We start from the raw sequence: 21,469 nt of genomic DNA, 5'->3' as shown, positions 1-21,469 counted from the left end.
CGTCAGTCACACTGTCAACAGTCAGCGTGCCTTAGCCGGTGTTTGTGGGATGTCGCCACCTCACGGAACTAGTAGTTAGTTACCTGCTTGTGCTGTGCCTGTGGCTAGTGGCACGTGAAATGTCTCTCAGTGGAAAATGGATGCTGTTTGTATAAAGAAGAAAATACCTTATCAATAACCTTGATATTCATTACATGTTTTGGATACACCAGGTTAAAGGGAATAGGAGGCGGCTTTGAAAAGCTGGTGGGAAATATTCCATTATCTTTTGATTCCATTTTTCCCATGAACTTTTTGAAGCCTCCCCCGTCCCCCCAATATATTAGTCAAATTACACTGATTTTTACATTTTTTACTTTTTTAATGCTCCTCAAAAAAATGTCTGTTGAACACCTCCCACGTGTCACCCACTGTATTTCTCTAGGACACCGCCACGCCAGATGGCCTTGAGAGCAGGAGGAGAAGACTCCCGGGCTGCTTCTCTCAGGGTTGGTGGTTAGGATCACCAGCAACTTCCAGGAAGACTTAATTGGTTCCAGTCAAGATGGCAGCCTGGGAAACCCTCTGGGGCAGTTTGACTCTGTCACCTGCAGTCATTCCACTCAAAGGCTCCAAGCAAGATTCAGAGGAGCAGGATGAGAGCACTCCAGGTGACAAGTAGAGAGCGACTGTCCGTGGTTGGACTCACTGGAGTGGAGGTGTTGAGTTAATTGGTGGTGGCGTTAGATGCCACTGAGTCCATTCTGACTCATAACGACTCTGTTTACAACAGAAGGACACCCTACCCGGTCCTGCACCACCCCCACAAAGGTCGCTATGTTTGAGTCCATTGTTGCAGCCACGGTGTCAATCCATATCCTGCAGAACCTTCCACTTTTCGGCGGCCCCTCCGCTTTTCCAGGCATAGTGTCCTTCCCAGGGCTCGTCTCTCTCCATAACATGTCCAAAGTCAGTGGCATCAAGGCATAGCTCTCTCTAAGGAGCAGTCTAGCTATACTTCTAAGACAGGTCAGTGTGTCCTTTGGGCAGTCCATGGGACTTTCCATATCCTTCACCACACCATAGTTCAAACGCAGTGGTTTTCCTTCAGTCTTCCTGAGTCAATGTCCAACTTCTACACGCATGTGAGGCCATTGAAAATAGCATGGCTTGGGTCAGCCACACCGGAGCCCTTGAAGTAGCATAGGAGTCTTGTGCAGCGAATTTACCTAACGCAACACTTTGTCATCTCTTGAGTGCTGCTTCCAGAAGAAGTGATTGTGGATCCGAGCAAGATGAAATCCCTGATAACTTCAGTATTATCTCAGTTGATCATGGTGCTATCTATTGGTCCAGTGATAAGGGTTGGGGTCTTCTTTGAATTCAGTTCCATTCCATTTGAAGGCTGCAATCCTTGATCTCCATCAGCAAGTGCTTCAAGTCCTCCTCACTTTCACCAAGCAAGGTTGTGTCATCTGCATAATTCAGGTTGTTAGTAAGCCTTTCCCCAATCCTGAGGCCACATTCCTCTTCATATAATCCAGCTTGTTCTGATGATTGGCTCAACCTACAGATCAAATCAGTAGGGTGAGCGGGTGCGAGTAATGATCAATAACAAAAACTACCACCACCAGAAATGAACAAACAAATAACTCAGAGACAAACCCACAGACATCAAGTTGATGCTGACTCCGTGACTCAATAGCTAATATTACCAAATGCACGGCCATTGCTTCTGTCGCGCTGCCCAGTGACGCTGTGTAGGGTTTTGGTGACCACACATCTTTACAGCAGCCGACAGGGTCACAGGGTCATTTTTCTTCCACCGAGGTGCAGCCCAGCGCCACCCACAGCCTCACTGAGGTATTTGTGGGTTGATATGAATTGGACTTGACCTGATGTCGAGGTATGAAGCGTCAACAATTCTTCTAATAACCAGTTGCCAACTCGCTGCAGCCTCCTGCGTGCTGGAGTCGAATGTGCCCCCACAGGGCTTTTAACTGCCGAGTTTTCAGAAGCTGAATGTCAGACCTTCCCACCCCTCAGCCCCTCACACGGGCACAAACCTTCCATCAAAGCAACCATCATAAGTACACCACGTGCTTGCACATGCTTTTTGGGTTTTGTTGCTACTGTAACCTCAACTTGCCTACTCGTCATTTGTGGACATCTTGAAATTAGTAGGAGGCGTATTTTTATTTATTGAACATGTTGCAAAAAAGGGTTAGTCCAAAAGACGGAAGCCCATGTCATCATCAGCCCCTCCCACCTCTTTTTCCTTTCATCCACTTCCTTCTCTTGGGGGGGAGGGGGGCAGCAGTGGAGGGGGCAGGGCCTCCCACTAGGGCTCCCCTGCAAGGCAGATAAGACTCTCAATTGGCTAGGGCCTTTGTGAATAAGCCAGGCCAGCCTGGTTCAACATGGACCCTGACTGCCTTCCGCAGGCCTTTGACCTGGTGCTTCCTGAGTCCGCTAGTGGAGGGCTGAGTAGATGGAGGTAAGCTTGGAGAGGGAGGCGTGGTTCCAGAGTGCTGGGCAGGCTGGGGCCTGCTGCTAGTGGCTGGATACACAAGGCCTTCCTTTCCTTGGTGGGAGCTGAGGAAAGGACAATTCTTTTTAAAATGCGAATGCTTTGTAGTTCCCAGAAATTACCAGCGTGACCTAACTTCCCAGATAATTAATTTTCTTTTTTAATTTTCCTATTTTAACAAACAGGAGAAAGACGGGACTTGCAACTCCCGTAAAGACTTAGAGTCTTGGAAATTCATGGGGGCAGCTTTACCCTGTCCTCCAGGGTCGCCATGAGCCAGACTCAACTCGATGACAGTGAGTTTGCTTGCGTTTTGAAGAACGGACACACAAACTACTGGCACACAGCACACCAGGCTGCTGTTTCACCCCGCTTGCACGGTCAGCAGCTTTGCGGTATCTGGGAGACAACAAAACCCAAACCAAACTCACTGCCGTCGAGAAGATTCCAACTCCGAGGAGAAATGCCCTGTGGGTTTCTGAGACTGCGACTCTTTCATGGAAGCCTCATCCTGCCAAGCAGCTGGTGGTTTTGAACTGATGACCTCGAAGTCAGCAGCCTGACTCATAACCTACGGCATTTCCAGTGCTTCTTCTGAGAGACGTATTAGAAAGCTTTTACTAGTAGACAAGTAAAAAGAATTTATGCCAGATATTCTTAGAGTATCCACATCAAAATTGAAGCTGGAGATTAGGGCAATAGGAAGCAAAAATTCTGTCTTTTTTAGAAATTCCATTTCTAAGGAAATCTCTATTAAATACCAGTTTTGCTCTTCCATAATATTTTCTTATTTAATGGACACACAATTGGTATTTTGGAAAATAAGATAAGCAATTTCTTCTTCATTGTTTTTAACCCCTTCACTGATTTGTTTAACCCACACCTGGTTAATGACTTTGGCAATCCCAAAGAGGAAAGCCACTAGGAAAAGAAGTTTTGTGATGTAAGGAAGGCTAGTTAAATGAGTAGTGACTGAGAAAGTGGTGACTGTCTTGAGGAGAACGCCAAACCCTAGCTACACTGATGCCATCACTTCCTGTCTGACTGACAGGAACTCCGAGTAAGCGTGTGACTCGAACCCAGGCTTCTGCACAGCAGCACCGTCTGCTAACCATTTGCACGACTCAGAAACCTATCATTGGAATCCCTCAAATACTTCTTATAGGTACCCGATGCCATGATTGTCCTTACGTATTGTTTGGTTAGCTGTCGCTTCTTAACACTCCCTTTAATTAATAATAACAAAGCAACTACCCAGTAAGAAGCAGTAAGTAACTCATCCAAAGCTATACAGCGGATGGCCGGTGAGGCCAGCTTAGGTTGATGGATTCGGGTGAGAATAGGAGTGAAGCAAATCACACATGCATGCGGACCATCCATCCCAGGGACGGATGGGCCACACAAGCAGCCGTGCCCAGGACCCTGATGCCAGCAGGACTAGAGTCACTGCTATCAACCACCCTGAAAGGGACCCCATTAGAAAGGTAGGGAGAGAGGGAAAGCAAAATGGGGGGTAAAATTCCAAATCACAAAAGAGACCAGGCTTCCTGCTGGGACAGAGATTGGAAGAACCCATTCATCAACCTTCTAGGCTAGAATTGAATTCACCCCGCGGGCTCCATTTTCAGCCAAAGAAAGGGAGGTCGAAAGGGGAAGAAGAACACCAAGGTAGTATGCACACCTCAGAATAATCAACCTTTTGGGGATCAAAAAGGCAGCATTGACCCAGAGACAAGCTTCCAAAGGGAGAGGAGCAGAAATGGGAAACACCAAGTGCTGTAACATGGCGGGGACTGCAATCCATGACGTGCAACAACCAGGGTGTACATTGTGGAATGGAAAACCGATCTGCTCTGTAAACTTCCACCTGATTCATCATAATAAGAAAGACGATTTCAGAAAGAAGAATTGGGCTGATAGTAGTCCAGGGGCTCTTCTCCAAATTTGCTCTAATTTTGAACACCTCTACTTGCAGAGAGGGAGAGAAAAGTGAGAGAGAGAGACAGAGAAAGAGAGAGAGAGAGAGAGAGAAAACGCGCCCTGGTGTTGGTGCTTTAGAAACTTACTAGCTGGCACAAGAGCCTTGGACAAAAGGAAATGGGGTGTCACATGGATTTCTTCGACCCGTGCAGGCCTAGCTTGCATTCTGGAGAAGAGGGGAAAGTGGAAAGTCAAACGCAGTGGCCTCATTTATCCCCAGAAGTAAATTGGTTTTCCTTTTGTTTGATGTGCGGAAGAGTAGCTTGTGGGGCAAGCTTCACATTCTCTTAAGAATGCTGTGCTTGGAGAAGAAGCGTTCACGGGGAAGCCATGCCATAGAGTAGGCCCTGTTTCTCTTTCCAGGTCGCCCTTCCCGAGCGAGCGAGGGACTGACTGCTGGTAGGAACCAACCTGATCATCACAGGGAAAGCATCAGTGAATGGCAGGAAACACATTTACAAACTCAAACTCAAGCTGCCCCACTGCACTGAGGGAAGCCACAGGGGGTAGTGAAAAGTAAAGTCAGAAAAGATGTGATCTTAGGATAAAACTATCCTGTTATCTTTTGCTAAGCTTCTTTTGTGATGTTTACAGAGGAAACAACCCCTACTCAGTCCCACAGGGCACCCTGCTTCCCTCAGGCCCTCTGAAACCCAACTCATGGCTGCTCTGTGCAACAGAAGACTGCCCGTATCAGGTCAAAAGCACCGACCACTAGCAACAGCCTGCCAAGGTGGGTGACAGCCCCGCTGTCAAAATCGGGGTGAGGGATGGGTGGGAAGGTGAGCAGAATGCTTTGTATTTGGTATTTGTTTTTTGGGTTTTTTTCCATTAAAGAAAGACAATCCTTTTCAGCAAGTAAGAGATCGACTTGTCATAGTCACTTAATTTGATTCTTCCTGAGTGAGAGAAGAAAGCTTAAGTAATTGAATGCCAGTTCAAAACCTTTTCCCTCAGATTTTGCCATGGTTATTACATATATATATATATATATATATATATATATATATATTTAACTTGAATGTTTTTAAAATCTCTTGAGGTACAAAATGCCCTTAAATCATCTTCAACAATCGCTTTATCTTTGTAGGCTAAAGAAAGTCATTTCATCCTAACTACAAAGTCCCTTGTCAAATCACCATAGCAACGCTACCCGAGCAATTTCCCCAACAATGAAAAGGCTAAAGAGGGAGAAGCTGAATTAGAACAAGTGCTGTCCGCCCAGGATAGCTGCTTGGCTGCTAATGAAAAGTGAGACATCTCAGGACCAGTGGTGTGAGTGGCGATACTGGGAGGACATAGGGAGGGTGGGTTGGAAACGGGGAACCTATTTCAAGGATCTACATGTGACCTCCTCCCTGGGGGACATACAACAGAAAAGTGGGGGGAGGGAGACATGGGACAGAGCAAGAGATATGACAAAATAATAATTTATAAATTATAAAGGGCTCATGAGGGACGGGGGAGCGGGGAGGGAGGGGAAAAATGAGGACCTGATGCCAGGGGCTTGGGTGGAGAGCAAAAGTTTTGAGAATGATGAGAGCAACGAATGTACAAATGTGCTTTACACAATTGATGTAGGTATGGCTTTTGATAGGAGTTGTATGAGCCCCTAATAAAATGATTTTAAAAAAATGAGGAGCTGATACCAAGGGCTCAAGTAGAAAGCAAATGTTTTGAGGATGATGATGGCAATGAATGGACAAATGTGCTTGATACATGGATGTATATATAGATTGTGATAAGAGTTGTATGAGCCCCCAATAAAATGATTGAAAAAAGAAAAAAAGAAAAGAAAAGTGAGACGTTCCAATCCAGTCCAGAAGAGAACATCTGGAGAGCTACCTCCAAAAAATCCGCCATTGAAAACTCGGCAGAAGCACAGTTCTACTCCAGCACACATGGGGTCGCGCTGCATCAGAACTGATTCAGAGCCACTGGCCTAGCCCTCCCAGGTAAAGAGAGCCACCCAACAGGAGGATTTGAGCCTCCACCAGAAAGAAAGGCAGACAGTCCCAGAGGTCCAAATGGTCAGCATGAGGACAAACTTGTACCTGCCCTTTAATGTGATGTAAATTTGCCCTCCTTTGAAAGGAAGCAAGCAAACCCTCCTGGCAACCAATTCTTCATCACAATGACCTTCACTTGCTGCCTTGCTGCTTTGACCTCTCTGAAAGGCACCCCTTCTGCATGCTCCTAAATCCTTAAAGAGCAGTTGGGAAATTTGTGGCCTTGGAACCACTGAGAGCAGAGTAGGGCATGGCTGGTTTGGGAGGGCCACTTCTAGAGCCATAGCTTGTCTGGGGAGAGGTGGGGGTGGGGGTATAAGATGGGGTAGACACAATGCTGGCAGCAGGGAGACTTCAAAACACAAGCTAGTGGAGACTTGAGAATTCACTCCCTGGTTCTTTGTAGGGCCGGAAGTAATTAGCATCTGGCAGTGCTGAGTGGCATCTTACAGACCCTTTCACCCCAGTGTCTTGACCCTCGATTTTATAAACAACATTTTGTACATGAACATCTACTTTTGATTTTCTGAGGAAAGTAGCCTTTAGTAAGCATGATCCCCCAAGCTTTCAGACTCACCAATGTAGTTCAATTTTCATTGTGATCTATAAGGTTTGCATTGTCTAATTTTTGGAAGTAGCTCACCAGGTCTCTTCTCCTTCTCTAGCTTAGTTTGGAAGCTCTGCTGTTACCTGCCTACCACGGGTGACACTGCTGGCATTTGAACTACGGATGGCAAAGGTGACAGACAGCATCCCAGGAGCACGCAAACCACCACAGTGTGGCCTATAAACTTCCGGGAAGGGAACTGCATTCATCTCTCTTGGACTAGCAGCCATTGGAGCAGCCCAGGGCTCCTCCCAGGAATAGTAGGGGTTTCTCTCTGCGCATCAGGCCACTGCGCAGAAGGTTCGCAGCTCTGGACAGTGGGCATTAAGAAGGACAATGACAAATTTTAGGTAGCATTCAAAGGGCTGCCATGGCTTAGTTTGGGATGAAGATGTCTTCAGGATAGGACAGGGTCCCTGCATACGGGTCAGGTTTGTTTCAGGGGAGGATGTCTCATCCATACGGTCTTTTCTCTAGGGGAGGATGTGGTGACCATATGGTCCAGAGTTTCCTTGTAGGGAAACCAGGGCAGCATATTTGAAGGCAAACCTCTGGATGGCAAAGGGAGGTGCTCAAGAGTGCAGCAGATCACCGTGGGCAGGGTGAGCCCTGCCTCAGTGGCAGAAGTGTGGGATCCAGGGAGGGGTGGTGTCAGAAAAGGGTCAAGAAGAGGGGTGGGGGGAGGCGTGTCCCTGCCGCATAGGAATCACCCTGGGATTATCCATCTCCTTTGAGTGGCCTGAGGTCAGACGCAGCCTGCGTGACACTTTCCTCCACCTCCTTCTCCCCCCTCTCTCCTTCTCTTTCTTCTTTCTCTCTCCACCTTCTCTTCCCACCCCACCCTTTTCCTCTCCTGCCCTTATCACAGGCAGTTCTAGAATCCACCATGGTTATTGGGCTGGGTGGGATCCTAGAGACCCTCCGGTGTTCTAAGAGACATTCTGCACATGAACAGATACCTACTTGTGCTGAACATCAACGCCTCCCCTCCTCTTCCTTGTTTCTTCCCCTCTCCCTCTCTCTCCCCTCCCTCTTGCTTTTCCTTTCCCCCTCCCTTCTTTCTTTTAGAATGCTGGTCGGAGCCTACTAAACTGATTTCACAACTCACTGAAGGGGATGAGCCACAAATTAAACAACACCGAACGGGCTGTTTGCTATTCTTCTACAGCACCGTAGATGCTGCTTCCTCAGAGTCCAAGTTAAACCTAAGAGATAAAAAATTTAAAAATCAGGTTTTTGTTTGTTTGATTCCAGCTACGAAGAGAAATCACTTCATTATTGTCGAGCCCCCTGCCCAGAAAACACATGAACTCAAAATGCATATCAATGGTCCAAACTTCAAGGAGAAGCAAGTCTGGCCTGATAAGTTGAGAAGAAGATGAATTTTAGGAAATGCAAATAGTTGCCCACGATATGACCTCACAAAATAAGATAGATGGCAGAATTTTTTAAGTGGCAACTGAACCCCATTGAACTCTAGAAACTTCATGTTCTAGAACAGCATTTGCATGTTATTGAAGGAGCCACAGTGAGATGTGCATTAGAGACCATGATCCTGTGCACACACATGCATACACAAAGCAGGCATACACAAGGTGCACAAAAATAATGCATATTTTGATCATGGGGTTGGTTTCGGCTCTATTCTATTTCACTATTGAAAGACTGGGGGCTCAGGAGCCCCCAAGACAAATTTCTCAACCCTCTGCTGAATCACCTCTCACGTGGGTGTGTGAGCCCCTGGGGGCTCTAGAGAATGAGTTCAGATGAAGAGTAGAGCTCAGAAGTGCTGCATACATCAACTAGGAAGCTGGGCAGAAAATGGTTAAATCCTGCTAGGAAAACACGTTGGAGCAGAGGATTGACTGGAGCAGGAAACAGGCCCCTAAGGGATAAGAAGGAATGTCCAAATGACCTTGACAGTGGAGGCCACACTATGGGCCTGAGAAAGAATGGGCCCGAAACCTAATTATAGTGCAGCCAAAGCTATGCGTGACCTTGTTCTATCTTTCCACAAGTTAATGTTTTCTGAGGACCTTGGACTTATTTGGAAGCTCCTTTCCTAAATGTTTTTCCTCATGTTGTTCCTACAAAACATCATCCCAGAAACCAAAAATCTCTCTTCCAGCATAAGGGTTTGCCCCGGACTCTCTCCGAGCCTTGTACCTGGCTTGATTATTGCACTGATGTTGCCATCTTCTGATGTGATTTTTCAGGATCCCTGCCGGCTTAGCGGGTGAAGCACTGGGCAACTACCTGGAAGCTCAGCGATTTAAACCCACCAGCCAGTCTTGGTCCTCAGGAGAATGACGAAGCTGCCTGCTCCCAGAGTTACGTTCTCAGGAGCCCCAAGGAGCTGTCTTACTCTGGTCACTCTGAGTCAGAACTGACTCTCTGACCATGAGTCATTTGATTTCAGAGCTTTATCGCCTCTACTAGATGTGGGCTAGCAGGGGAGCCTTGTACTCATCTGTGTATTATTTCAGGATGTCAACATGATCTTTCAAAAATGCAAATACAAGCAGTTCCTTTCCCGCTTACAATGTCCCATAGCTCCTAATTACTTGCAGGATAAGCAGGGGCTCCCTCACACTGCCGTTCTTGGTCTGACCCTGGCTTGTCCAGTCAACCACGTCCACACAGCGCTCCTGGCTTTCTGAGCAACTGCAGGGGCTTTTTCTTCTTGCCTGCAATGGGTGTGCTCTGGCCAGTACCTCTTTTTGCTCCTTCCTGTCTTGCCTTTTGTCTGGCTAACACTAATGTGTCCTTCTTAGCTCAAGTAATACTTCCCACAAGAAACCTCCCAGTCCCATTGAAAACTGGGTCATATGTCAAGGGTATGTTCCTATAGGTTGACAAGCTATCAAGAGCTCTCCTACCCTCTGTAATACTTAGCACTCTGCACTAGGCTTGAGAGCCCTGGTAGGGTAGTGATTACCTGTGGGGCTGCTAACAGCAAGGTCAGCAGTTCAAATCTACCAGCTCTATGGGAGAAAGATGAGACGTTCTACTCTCTTAAAGTGTTACAGTCTCAAAACCTGACAGGGGCAGTTCTTTCTTGTCCTAATGGGTCACTGTGAGTCAGACTTGACCTCAGGGCAGTGAGTATATTTTGTTTTATTTTTTGGCTTATATTAGGCTTGTCTATATTTCCCACTAGACTGGAAGTTCCCCCATGGGCAGAGTGTAGGGCATATTCATCCCCTACGTCCTTTGACCATGCTTAACATATTGGAAATGTTCAATAGAGATAGGTTTGGATGAACACACACATCTTATAGACATAAAAAAACCCCAATATGGTTCAACTGAATTGAAATATCTTCAGAAGTCAACCTTAAGAAAGTCATAATGCCTGAAACCAAGGTGGCCTGGCTGCCCAACAGACCCTGGCTGTCTACTGCCTTCTTTTAATACAGTCCCACTGGACCATAATCCAGTCCATTGGGTTCAATGTTGGCTGTGACTGCTTGCCTGCTAGTAGAGCTAATGGGTAGGTGTGGCAGTTAGATATCATGGCAATGTGAATCTGTTATGAAATCCAACCTGTCAATCAGGTCCCAGCCTAATGTTGCCTCTTAGGATGTGTGACCTTCTTATAAGGGAGAAACTGGGACCCCTCATCTCTCTCTCTGCCCCTCTGTCTTCCTGATTGATGGAACTCTGTGTCTGCCACATGGTGCTGCCCCACTGGGGAGTGGTTGGCACCCACTATCTTTCCACTGAACTTAGATCGCTCAACTCTGCACCTGCCGGCCTGTGATCTTCCTGCATCCCACTTCACCTTTCTGCATCATCTGGCCTACATCTACATGAATCTGAAGAAGGCTCTGGCAAGCATCCAGAGTGTTCAATTCAACTCTTAAAGAGTTGATTTGCACTGGACTAGATGATATAGACTTCCCGATGTGAAGTGCTTTCTTGTATAGAGATGAGTGTCACTGGTTAGTTTCTCTAGATAACCTAGCATAACGCAACAGGGATAAGCAATTGAAATAAATACTATTTTTCCTGGAAAGTCCCCAACATTGATTATCTTCTCTTTTCCTTAACTTATTATTGTGAGTTAGGTGGGGGTTTACATAGCACATTATCAGTTTTGTGTTCTACAATGTTAACAACCTATTAGCCCTCTTAATTGCTGCCCTGACCAACTCCCTTCCCTTTTTCCATCTCCAATTGGTTGATTATTATCTTCGCCTTCACATAGTTAACACTAATATTATATTATTCTTTGAGAAAAAAATGTTGCCAAAGGCAATGGTCTTTAACCTTGTTTGTGCAATCTTAACAATCTGATTAATCCTATGAAGCATTCCCCAACAATTTAAGAATACATAACCTTATATGCACAGATATATAAAAGAACAGTTACATTAAAAAACAAAGAGAATATGATATAATACTATATATACTTGTTTATTAATACACTCAATTGTATATAGCAATAGCTTGACTACCTAGAGTGTTGTGAGTTGACATTGAATCAACAATAACCGAATGAAACGCTGCCCAGTTTTGTGCCATCTTCATGACTGTTGGAGTCCATATTTTGAGCCTGTTGTGATTTGTGTGTCAACCCATCCCATTCATGCTTTCTCCTGCTTTGGCTGAACCCCTGTTTACCAAACCTTTTCTGGAGATTGTTCTTTTCTGACTCTGTGTCCAAACCAAGGAGACTCAAGTCCTTAGAAGGTGCATATGAGCAATGAGAAGCGGAGTTTCAAGATCAGGATGACAATCAAAATGGGACAAGAAATCCCCTGTGAATCAAATTGTGTTAGGCAGGGTTCTCTAGAGAAGCAAAACTGGGACTCTTATGATTAAATAGATATAGATGATATAGATTTAGACAGATACAGCATGAAGGAATATAACAGCTACTTAGTCCACACAGCAGAACAGAGGGCACAGTTCAACTCCCTTCTGTGGAACAGTTAATATACTGGAAGCCCTTCAACTTACGAGGGCTGCTGGGTCCAAGATCAAGGAAGCAGACAGCTGAGTCTTCCGTAGCGCAAGGCAGACTGTCTGGCCACAGGCAGCAAACAGCAGGGCAGGTCACCAACAGTCATCCGGACAACTGGACACAGTAGCTAACTGCATAAGCATGAATCTTTAAATATTTTTAATTCTATAAATATATTTTTGGAGCTAGAAACCAACACAAGGAGCCCTGATGATGTAGTGAGTTACACTCAGGGCTGCTACCCTCAAGGTCAACGGTTCAAAACCATCAGCAGCTCCTTGGGAGAAAGGCAAGGCTTCCTACTCCCGTAAAGATTTATAGCTCCAGGAACCCACAGAGAGGCAGGCCTACTTTGTCCTATAAAGTCACAGTGAGTCAGAATCAACTCAATGGCAGTGAGTTTGGGTGTTTAGAAACCCACCCAAGGGTGCATCTTAAATATTGCAGCTCTTGCCCCAATTCTTTCTCTATCTTCTAGTAGAGTACTATAAAAGAGTTGATGTTGTACTTATAAATTATGAAGGGCTCATAAACATAAGTTGTCCTTCAAAAGGAAATGAAAGTCCAGTGGTTACTCTGATGCTAGTCCTATACATTTAGGGATTTTTAAAAAAGCATTTCCACATACTGATATTCTGGGGTCCAGGAGCCATGTATGTAGCTACGTTGGGTTTTATGTGTGTGTACCCCCGCCCCACCACCACAGATGGCGAGTGTAATGGTTTTGATTGTGTCCCCCTCAAAAATACATGCTCAGATGCTCTTCAGTTCTGGTGAGTGTGAGCGTTCTTTAAATAGCACCTTGCATATTTCAACGAATTACTTAAATTAGGATCAGATGTACCTGAGTGGGGTGGGCTGAAATCTAACTCCACTGGGGCCCTTATAAAGAAGAGGGCAGTTGCTGAGGGAGGATGGCCACGTGATGACAGGCAGCATTGGGACTTAGGTGACCACAGGCAAGAAACACTGGAGCCGCCAGAAGAGGTGAGGACATGTTTAATGAGGCCATAGGTTTCCAACCCCAAGCTTATCTAGCCTGTTGCCCCCCTTTCAGAAAAAAAAAGCAGCTACTTAGGGCCCCCCTAACAAAAATTTTTATAACATAGTCCCAAATACAGGATAAAGTGTAGGCATTCATACTTTCTCTTGTGAAAAAAGTGATGAGACTGTCTGCTCTGATAAAGATTTATAGTCTCAGAAACTATATATATATATATATATATATATATATATATATATATATATATATATATATATATATATATATATATACCGTATATACTCGAGTATAAGCTGAGGCATCCAATTTTACCACAAAAAACTGGGGGGCTTTTCCAGCATTAAAATTGTGCTGAACTGGGCTTAGACTCTAGTATACACGGTATATGTCATTACGAGTTGAAATTAACTCCATGGCAGTAGATGTTTTGGAGGATGGAGCACTGGTTGCTTAGTGAGTTATCAGTTTGGCTCCCAATCACAAGGTAACCGTTCAAAAACCATGGGAGAGAAAGTCAGACCTTTTACTCCCACTAAGATTTATGGTCTTAGAAACCCACCGGTACAGTTCTACTCTGTCCTATTGGGTCACTATGAGTTTTATAGCAGTTAGTTTGGTCTCTGTTGAAATGATTTTTAAGCTGCCTGCTTCAAGACAATTGAGATAAGAAACAAGATCTTTTCATTGCTCTGTGACTCCGGGTAAGAATAAGAACCAAAAAATATTACAAAGCAAAACAAAATGAAAATCCATTCATGAACCATGGTTTTAGGTGCTATCATACAAGTTTTCATCTTCACCACCCTGCCGAAGTGTCACCACTATCATCCCTACTTTACAGTTGAGGAAACTGAGGCTTAGAAAGATTGACCAGCTTGCTCAAGATTCCTGCTTGTTGTTGGCCATTCATCAGTCCCCAAATCTATTTGGTCTTCTACCCACTTTTCAGATGAAAGAATTACTCGGTACCCACCTGGCCATTAATAACTTTTGTATCATAGCCCATTATCCAGAAGAAAGTGTAGGTATCTGCTTCTGCAGCTCCCCTCACCCACCTCTTTCCCAGTGTACCCCAGGTAGCACTATTGCCCATGCCTGGAAAAACACTGCTCTAGATTCATATCTGTGGCTGCCTGTGTGTTAACATGGTTAGCCCCATGTGATCCATGATGTGTTTCATGGGAGGGAGGTTGTGCAGAGAGGAGAGTGTCACAATGGGACAGAAAGACTTTGAACCCGTGAACTGAGTCTGCAAGTAGGTGCTGCAGGCCCCAGAGGAAGCTTCCTGGCTAACGTGGCACTGAAGCAGGAATCCGCAAATCGAGGCAGAGACAGAGGCAGAACTCTCCTGGAAATGAAGGGCAAACACAGAGTCATTTAGCCAGCTGAGAATAGAGTTGGAGATGAAAGCAGAAAATGCACATCCTGCAACCATAATAGAATCGTGAGAATTGGTTCAGCACTAATATGGACCAGACAGGGCGCCCTAGTGGTGTTGAGGTACCATGTTGGGCTGCTCATGGCAAGGCCAGCAGCTGGAACCTAGCAGCCTCTGTGTAGGTGAAATATTAGTGGACTGCCTCCTCTCATGAAGATGCACAGCCTCCGAAACTGCAGGAGCAGTTCTACTCGGTCCCATAGGGTCACGATGAGTGAGAATGGACTCAGTGGCAATTGGTTTGACGTATGTCCCAGACAAAAGGAGCCCTGGTGGTGCAGTGATTCAGCACTTGACTGCTGATTGAAAGGTCAGAGAAGCATGCGGCAGTCTGCTCCCCTAAAGGTGAGACTTTCTGCTCCCATAAAGATTTCAGCCTTAGAAACCCTATGGGGCAGTTCTACTCTGTCCAAAAAATTCTCTATGAGTCAGCATTGATTTGATGGCAATGGGTTATATGCCAATCAACACCCTTCAAAGACGAATTACATTGCATTGGGTAATTCTGCTGCAAAAGACCTCCTGACACTCTGTGGCAGTTATATAATCTCCTGTCAACTTGAAAAAGGGTGGAGTCTAGCCTGTCAATCAGGTCATAGCCAGTTAGTTCTCTGGGTGGGCATGGCCTTCTCCTGAGGATTCTGGGAACTCCTGTCTTCCTCCCTGGAGGTGGGATACACACTCTACCTGTGAGACATTCTTGTTGATAAGTCACATGGAGCTATGCTGATAGAACCAGAGCCCTGGAACTAGAGGAGCCACGTGGAGACCCATGCCAGCTCTGAGATGCTTCCACCACCACTGGATCCACAAGACTTTCCATCCACTGGCCTGTGATCTTCCTGTATCCTGCATCATTGCATGTGTTGCATGAGTCTGAAGAGGAATTTATAGATTGGTATCAGACTTGTGGACTTGATCTGGACTGGGCCAGGATGTTCTCTTAATATACAATTGTTCTTTATATAAAGGTCTTTCTTTTACATATGAGTATCTATGAATTTGTTTCTCTAGTCAACCCAGACTAACACAAACTCAAACGCACTGCCATCGAGTCAATTCTGACTCATAGAAAACAAAGCTGAGGACTAAGGTGTGCTTGACCCATGATATGGCATTTTCAATCACTACATATGGATAGGAACGGTACCTATGGATGAGAAAGCTAGACAACGAATGGGAAGACTGAAGATGAGCCGATGCCACTGAATGACTGTATTGGTGAAGAACACTCAACTTCCAAAAGAACAAAGAAATCTGAGAAGGAGAGCCAAAATGCTTTTGACAAGGGAGGATGGTGAGATATTGTTTCATATGCCTTGGACAAGTTAGGTCATGATAAAGTGTTTGGTAGTGAAAATAAAGGAAGCCACTACATGAGATGGACGGACACAGTGCAGCAACAACGAACTCAAGCAGAACAATTACGAGGACCGTGGAGGAAGGGGCAGTGCGTCCTTCCATGGTACACAGGGTTGCTATGAGTTGGTGCTGATTCCCTGGTAGTGAATAGTACACATCAAACATGATTCGAAGCATTTTATGTCTGGAACTCATTTCATGTCAGCACAGCTCATGTGGTAGATAATTAATTTTGTTACATGACCCATGTAAAACCATACGGGCTAAGAGTGGTGGGACCATTGGATGGACAGGATCCTGTGTATTAAACCATCAGTCTACACTGCTGTCCATACATCATGCATCATGACTGTCCAGTGCCTTTATTTTTCCCAGAAGGAAGAAGAGGATTGGAGATAAGCAGCTGTCTCTGGAATAAGAGCTGGCTCTTCTGACTCCACATTTGGAGGCACTTACATTTGAGAGACCACTCCAAGAATCTGGCTGGTTTAGTTTCAATTCTGAAGGAAACATCTCTTCACGCTTCATAGCCTTTGACCTTGACCATGAGTTGGGTCACACGAGACCTTTAGGCTGTCCAAGGACAGACAATCTGTCATCTTTGTTCAGCTTCCATTCTGACTGCCCTGACTTGCTCTTCACTTCACTTCAGTAACAGCCTTTGCTGGGTCACTTCCTGTGTGGAAACTAATTAAGTTGGTTTTGTTACTTGTGGCTCAGGGAAGAGTTTAGGAGCTGCCAACTGAGGCGATGGGAAGACAGGCAACTTTTTAACAAAAAGATCGATTTAGGGATAATAATTAAAAAGAGAGAAACCCAAGTGTGCGTGACCTGGAGACGCTCAAGGGAAACCAATATGTGGGTATCGCCATCGGCTTAGAGGCAGCACCGCGTGAAGATGGATTTTGCAAATCTTATTACAGAAGGCATCTTCAGGAGACCGAGGGACTCCGCTCCCAGAAAGGTGTGAGAGGGAGACACCGGGTGAGGACACAGCTCTTTCTGTAACTGCCTCCTGCTGAGACTTACAGATCCCTCTTTCTTGTCCTGTGTTCCTAAAACCGAGACAGGGAACTGCTGAATTTCCATGGGCACCTGAAACAGGCTGATGGAGACTCTATTTGGAAAGGAATCAGCCCCTGACAGCAGTTAACAATGCCAAGTTCGGCCAAGATTTGGATCAACCCCACAGGGTGGATCCTGTGGAAAGACTGCGGGGAAGGTCAAGGGGAGCTGTTTGGACAGTCTCTGGGCAGCCCAATTGAGGAGCGGTGGTGAAGAATGTGCCTCTAGCAATGTGGTTTTCAGTACCATCCTCGTGTGTGTTTATGTACCTAAATACGTGCCTGTGCCATTGTTGGGTGCCCTCAAGTTCATTCAGACTACAGGGGCCGGTGTGCAATAGAGTGAAACAGTGCCCATGCCACACCACGCTCCGCCCACCTGCTTTTGTGCCCGAGTCCGTCGTAGCTGTGGTGTGAGCCCATCTCATGGAGAGGCTTCCTCTTTTTTGATGGCCCTGTATTTGACCAGCCACAAGGTCCTTTGGGGACTGGGACTCTCCTGATAACCTGTCTAAAGTGTGAGACCAATTCTCGCCATTGTCGCTCCCAAGGAGCATTCTGGCTATGAGAGAAGTACTTGCCCTGGGGGAAATTGTTAGTCAGAGGCAAATAGAGTTTGTCAGATAGTTATAGCCCAAATATTTTAAAACATAGGTAGCTATATTTATACCAAGTTCTTATTTCTAAAAGCACTAAGTACTGCTGCCCACGATGACATTTTCAATATCGCTCTAGAAAAGATTCTCCTGGACTTCAAATGCAGGGCTCCTGTATTTCAAACGAAACACACATAGTGCATTAAAAAACATCACAAAATGTATGTTACACCCTCCAGGCTTACTTAGAATTGGCCTCTTCAAATATTTTCTCAACTGATGTAGAACAGGCCTCCTGTGAGCAGGGAAGCTCAGGGTTGCTTCCACGCCGACTGTGAGTTGCTTCTGAAGATCTCATTTCAACCTAGTAACCAGTTGCCTATAAGTTGACTCCAACTTCTGGTAACCTCAGAGCAAGACTGGACTCTGAGATCACCAGAACTTTCGTTTGAACCACCTTTCGGTGGTTTGACCAGCGCTGCACTGTCTGTGTCACTCAGGGAAACCTCATGAAGATTCCACCCCAAACACCAAACCCACTGCCGTCACATGGATGCTCCCTGATAGGACCCTCTATAGGTTTCTGAGCCTGTAAAGCCTTGTGAGAGCCAATGTCTAATCCACGGGACTCCCAGGGCCCCATATAAAGATTCAAACACACACCCAGCAACAACAAAACACCCTTCACTGCCATGGGGTTCATACCGACTCCTATGGACCCTCTTGGGCAGACTAGAATTGCCCCTGTGGGTCTCTGGGACTGTAATTCTCCTGCAAAAGGTCTGGTGAGTTTGAACTGCTGACCTTTGGGTCTAGAACCCAATGCATAACCCACGAAGCCACCAGGGCTCCTTAGAAAGATCAGTCACGTCGAAAATCTTTCTTCTTGCCTACACCAGGGACTAAGGCTTCTTTCAGGGTAGGACCTGAGAGCATCCCTTCCAGGTGCATATACTGTACGTCTGCTCTGCTTTGGGGAAGGTAGAAGTTGGAGGAGAAGCAAATAAAAATGTGTGCCTTCCTAAACTCTTACATCAAGAGAGTATCATAAATACATAAGGGCCACGAGAAGCACCCACAACGTCATCCCACAAGAAGCCACCGCTCTATTCCCCGAGTCTAGGGTATTTTCCTCAGGTTATGATTTTATTAATAAAAACCCCAAACCAAGCTCACTGCCATCGAGTCCATTCTAATGGTGACCCAAAGAGACAGGGTGGAACTACCCCTGTGGCTTTCTGAGACTAACTCTTATGAGAGTAGAAAGCCTCAGCTTTCTCAAGAGAAGCAGTTGGTGGTTTTGAACTGCTGATATTAAAGTTAGCAGCGTGGCACATGACCCATACGCCATCAAGGTTCCTCAGCTCAGTTCTGGGTGATGCCAATGATGAACGCGGTCTGCTTTTAACCAAACGGCTGAAGGTTCCAGGCCACCCAGCGCTACCTCGAAAGGAGGCTGTGGTGATCGACTTCTGCACATGAACCGCCGAGCTGAAACCCCTACTGAGCACGCTCTGCTCTGCCCCGCGCAAGGCCCCGAGTCACAGCCCACGAGTGGTGACCATTGGGCTATCCTTTTGCTTTTTTGTCTTTAACTTTATAACAGGTTTTGTTAGTTTTTACTAGCAATAACTTATATGAAGGGACTTTAAAAATTTGTGGGAAACATGGAATTAAATGATAATGGAAATGCCCTCATGTATCTTTATATTCTCCGAATACTGCAGACGAGCCGCTAAGGTATAAACCTACCTAGTCTGGTCCACGGACTCCACTTCCTAGCACCCCGACAGCAGAGAGGAACTGTCTCACGGAGTTTCCAACATTATAAATCTTTATTAACGCCGACATCCTTGCCACTCTCCTGCAGAGCGGCTGGTGGGTTTGAACTGCCGACCTTGTGGTGAGTAGCCCATTGCTTAATGCAGGGAACTACTGTGCCTCTTTACTAATATGTATGCACTTACCAAAGCAGGGAGAAAATTAAAATTTACTCTTCCAGTAACAGAATTAGACAGTACGTTCACATTATGATGATTGGAATGTGATTGCAATTACTGGGCAGAAATTGATTTCGACAATTTTCTAATCTTGATCTTCCAACCCCATCTCTTGTGCCCCCATCCCATCTCACCCCACCCCTGCCTCTCGGGCATCACAATGAATGTGTAGTTGACACAGAGACTTTTCACGTGTGTTTCTGCAGAGAGACACCTCTGAGCAGAAAGAGTTCAACATATCACAGTCAACCTACTTCTCTGCGGAAACAGAGTAATTGAAGACCCCCAAGAAATCCTGCACACTAATTGTAGTTTCTGACTTAGAGCTCAGGAAGGGCTCTCTCTCAACACACATCCTCAGGCCCTTAGCAGTGGTAATGGGATAGACGATTAGATGTTTACAAAAGAGCCTGGGGGTTGATTCCGCAGCAAGGGAATAAATGGCGCAAGAAGCTGGGAAGGGTTTCTTTCTAGAGCAACAGGAAACAGCAGCAAAGGAAAGGCTTCCCATTTCCTCAACCAGTGAGGTGCTGGCCAGGCGAGTCCCTCCTTCTCTGAAGATGGCCCTCGGACAGAGCAGGACATGGGCTGGCTTTTGTTTTTTGCTTCTTTGGTTCTAATTGTACTATCACTGAAGCAATCATTTTACTCTGATGAAGCAACTTACACCGAGTCTCAATAACCTCCTTTATCTGAAGAAAACGAATGGGACAGCGGGAAGAAGGCAAACACACGTTGAACATCTGCAAACACATATGGAATATTAGCACTTGACAATGCCTCTGGGCAATGCCCTTGCTATGTGGTCTGTGTTAAACAAAACCAAAGCTCAGTGCCATCGAGTTGAGCCTGACGCATAGCAACCCTAGAGGTCAAGGTAGAACTACCCCCGTGCTATTTCAAGACCATAACTTTTTATGGGAGTAGAAAGCCTTATCTTTCTCCATTGGAGCAACCAGTGGTTCAAACTGCCGACCTTGCAGTTGGCGGCCCAGTGCGCAACCCAGCAGGGCTCCTGCTCTGGGTTAGCCTCCTCAATATCCCCGATGAGAGAACAGAAGTCCCAAGATAAAGGAAAACTCAACCAAAGTTGTGTGTTCTGCAAGACCTAAAGGCAGGATTCTAAACCAAAGGGATGGGAGCAGGGACTGAGATGCCACACATACCGCGTGGCACATAGTAGTCCAGGTGTCCAGGAATTCTGTGTTCAAAGCTGACCTCTCACGACATTGTGAAGGCAGACTTGTGGAGATAGATGAGAATAGAGGTTTAACACTTTGCAAGAATGGCATACATTTCTAAAATAATACTGCACACTAATGTAGACATTGAGCACCTCTAATGTTAGGGGTGGGTGGAAGAACACTTTCTGTGGGGAGGGATTGCCATAGCAACTCTTTAAAAAATGATAAAGTGGTCTTGGGCAGCAGATTTACCCAGTTCAATGTGCCATTTGATCTCTTAACTGCTGCTTCCATGAGCATTGATGGTGGAAACAAGGAAGAAAACATCCTGGATAGCGTCAACCTCTTCTCCATTTACCGTCTTGTTCCCTGTTGGTCCATTTGTGAGGAGTAGGGTCTTCTTTACACTGCGTAGTGATTCAGACTGAAGGCAGCAATCTGCAAGTCCTCCTGCTTTCAGCAAGCAAAGTTGTGAGATCTGCAGATTGTTAACTAGCCTTCCTCTGACCCCAATGTCACATTCTTCTTCATATCCAGCTTCTTTAATTAGAGCTCAGTATACAGAGTGGATAAGTGTGGTGAGCTAAAACAACCCTGAGGCACACCTTTCTGGATTTGAAACTGCACAGCGAGCATTCCCGGTTCTTCCCCGGTTTTCCCTACTCCCTGCCCAGTTTTCATATGCATGCGCTGCCATCGAAAACATCCCAACTTGCATCACAAAGTCCTTAGACACCTTCACTTTTTT

At 45.8% G+C, this 21,469-nt stretch overlaps 1 protein-coding gene across 1 annotated transcript in view; it reads right to left on the bottom strand.

The window, feature by feature from the left end:
- Positions 1–21,469, bottom strand: part of EGFLAM (EGF like, fibronectin type III and laminin G domains) — a 230,127-nt gene that overhangs the window by 88,965 nt on the left and 119,693 nt on the right. The gene's annotated exons all lie outside the window — the stretch shown is intronic.

The sequence above is a fragment of the Tenrec ecaudatus genome, chromosome 2, assembly GCF_050624435.1.
Source record: "Tenrec ecaudatus isolate mTenEca1 chromosome 2, mTenEca1.hap1, whole genome shotgun sequence".
NCBI classification, from domain to species: Eukaryota; Metazoa; Chordata; class Mammalia; order Afrosoricida; family Tenrecidae; genus Tenrec; species Tenrec ecaudatus.
The sequence above is the reverse complement of the archived record's forward strand: the minus strand, read 5'-3'. Positions and strand labels throughout refer to the sequence as shown.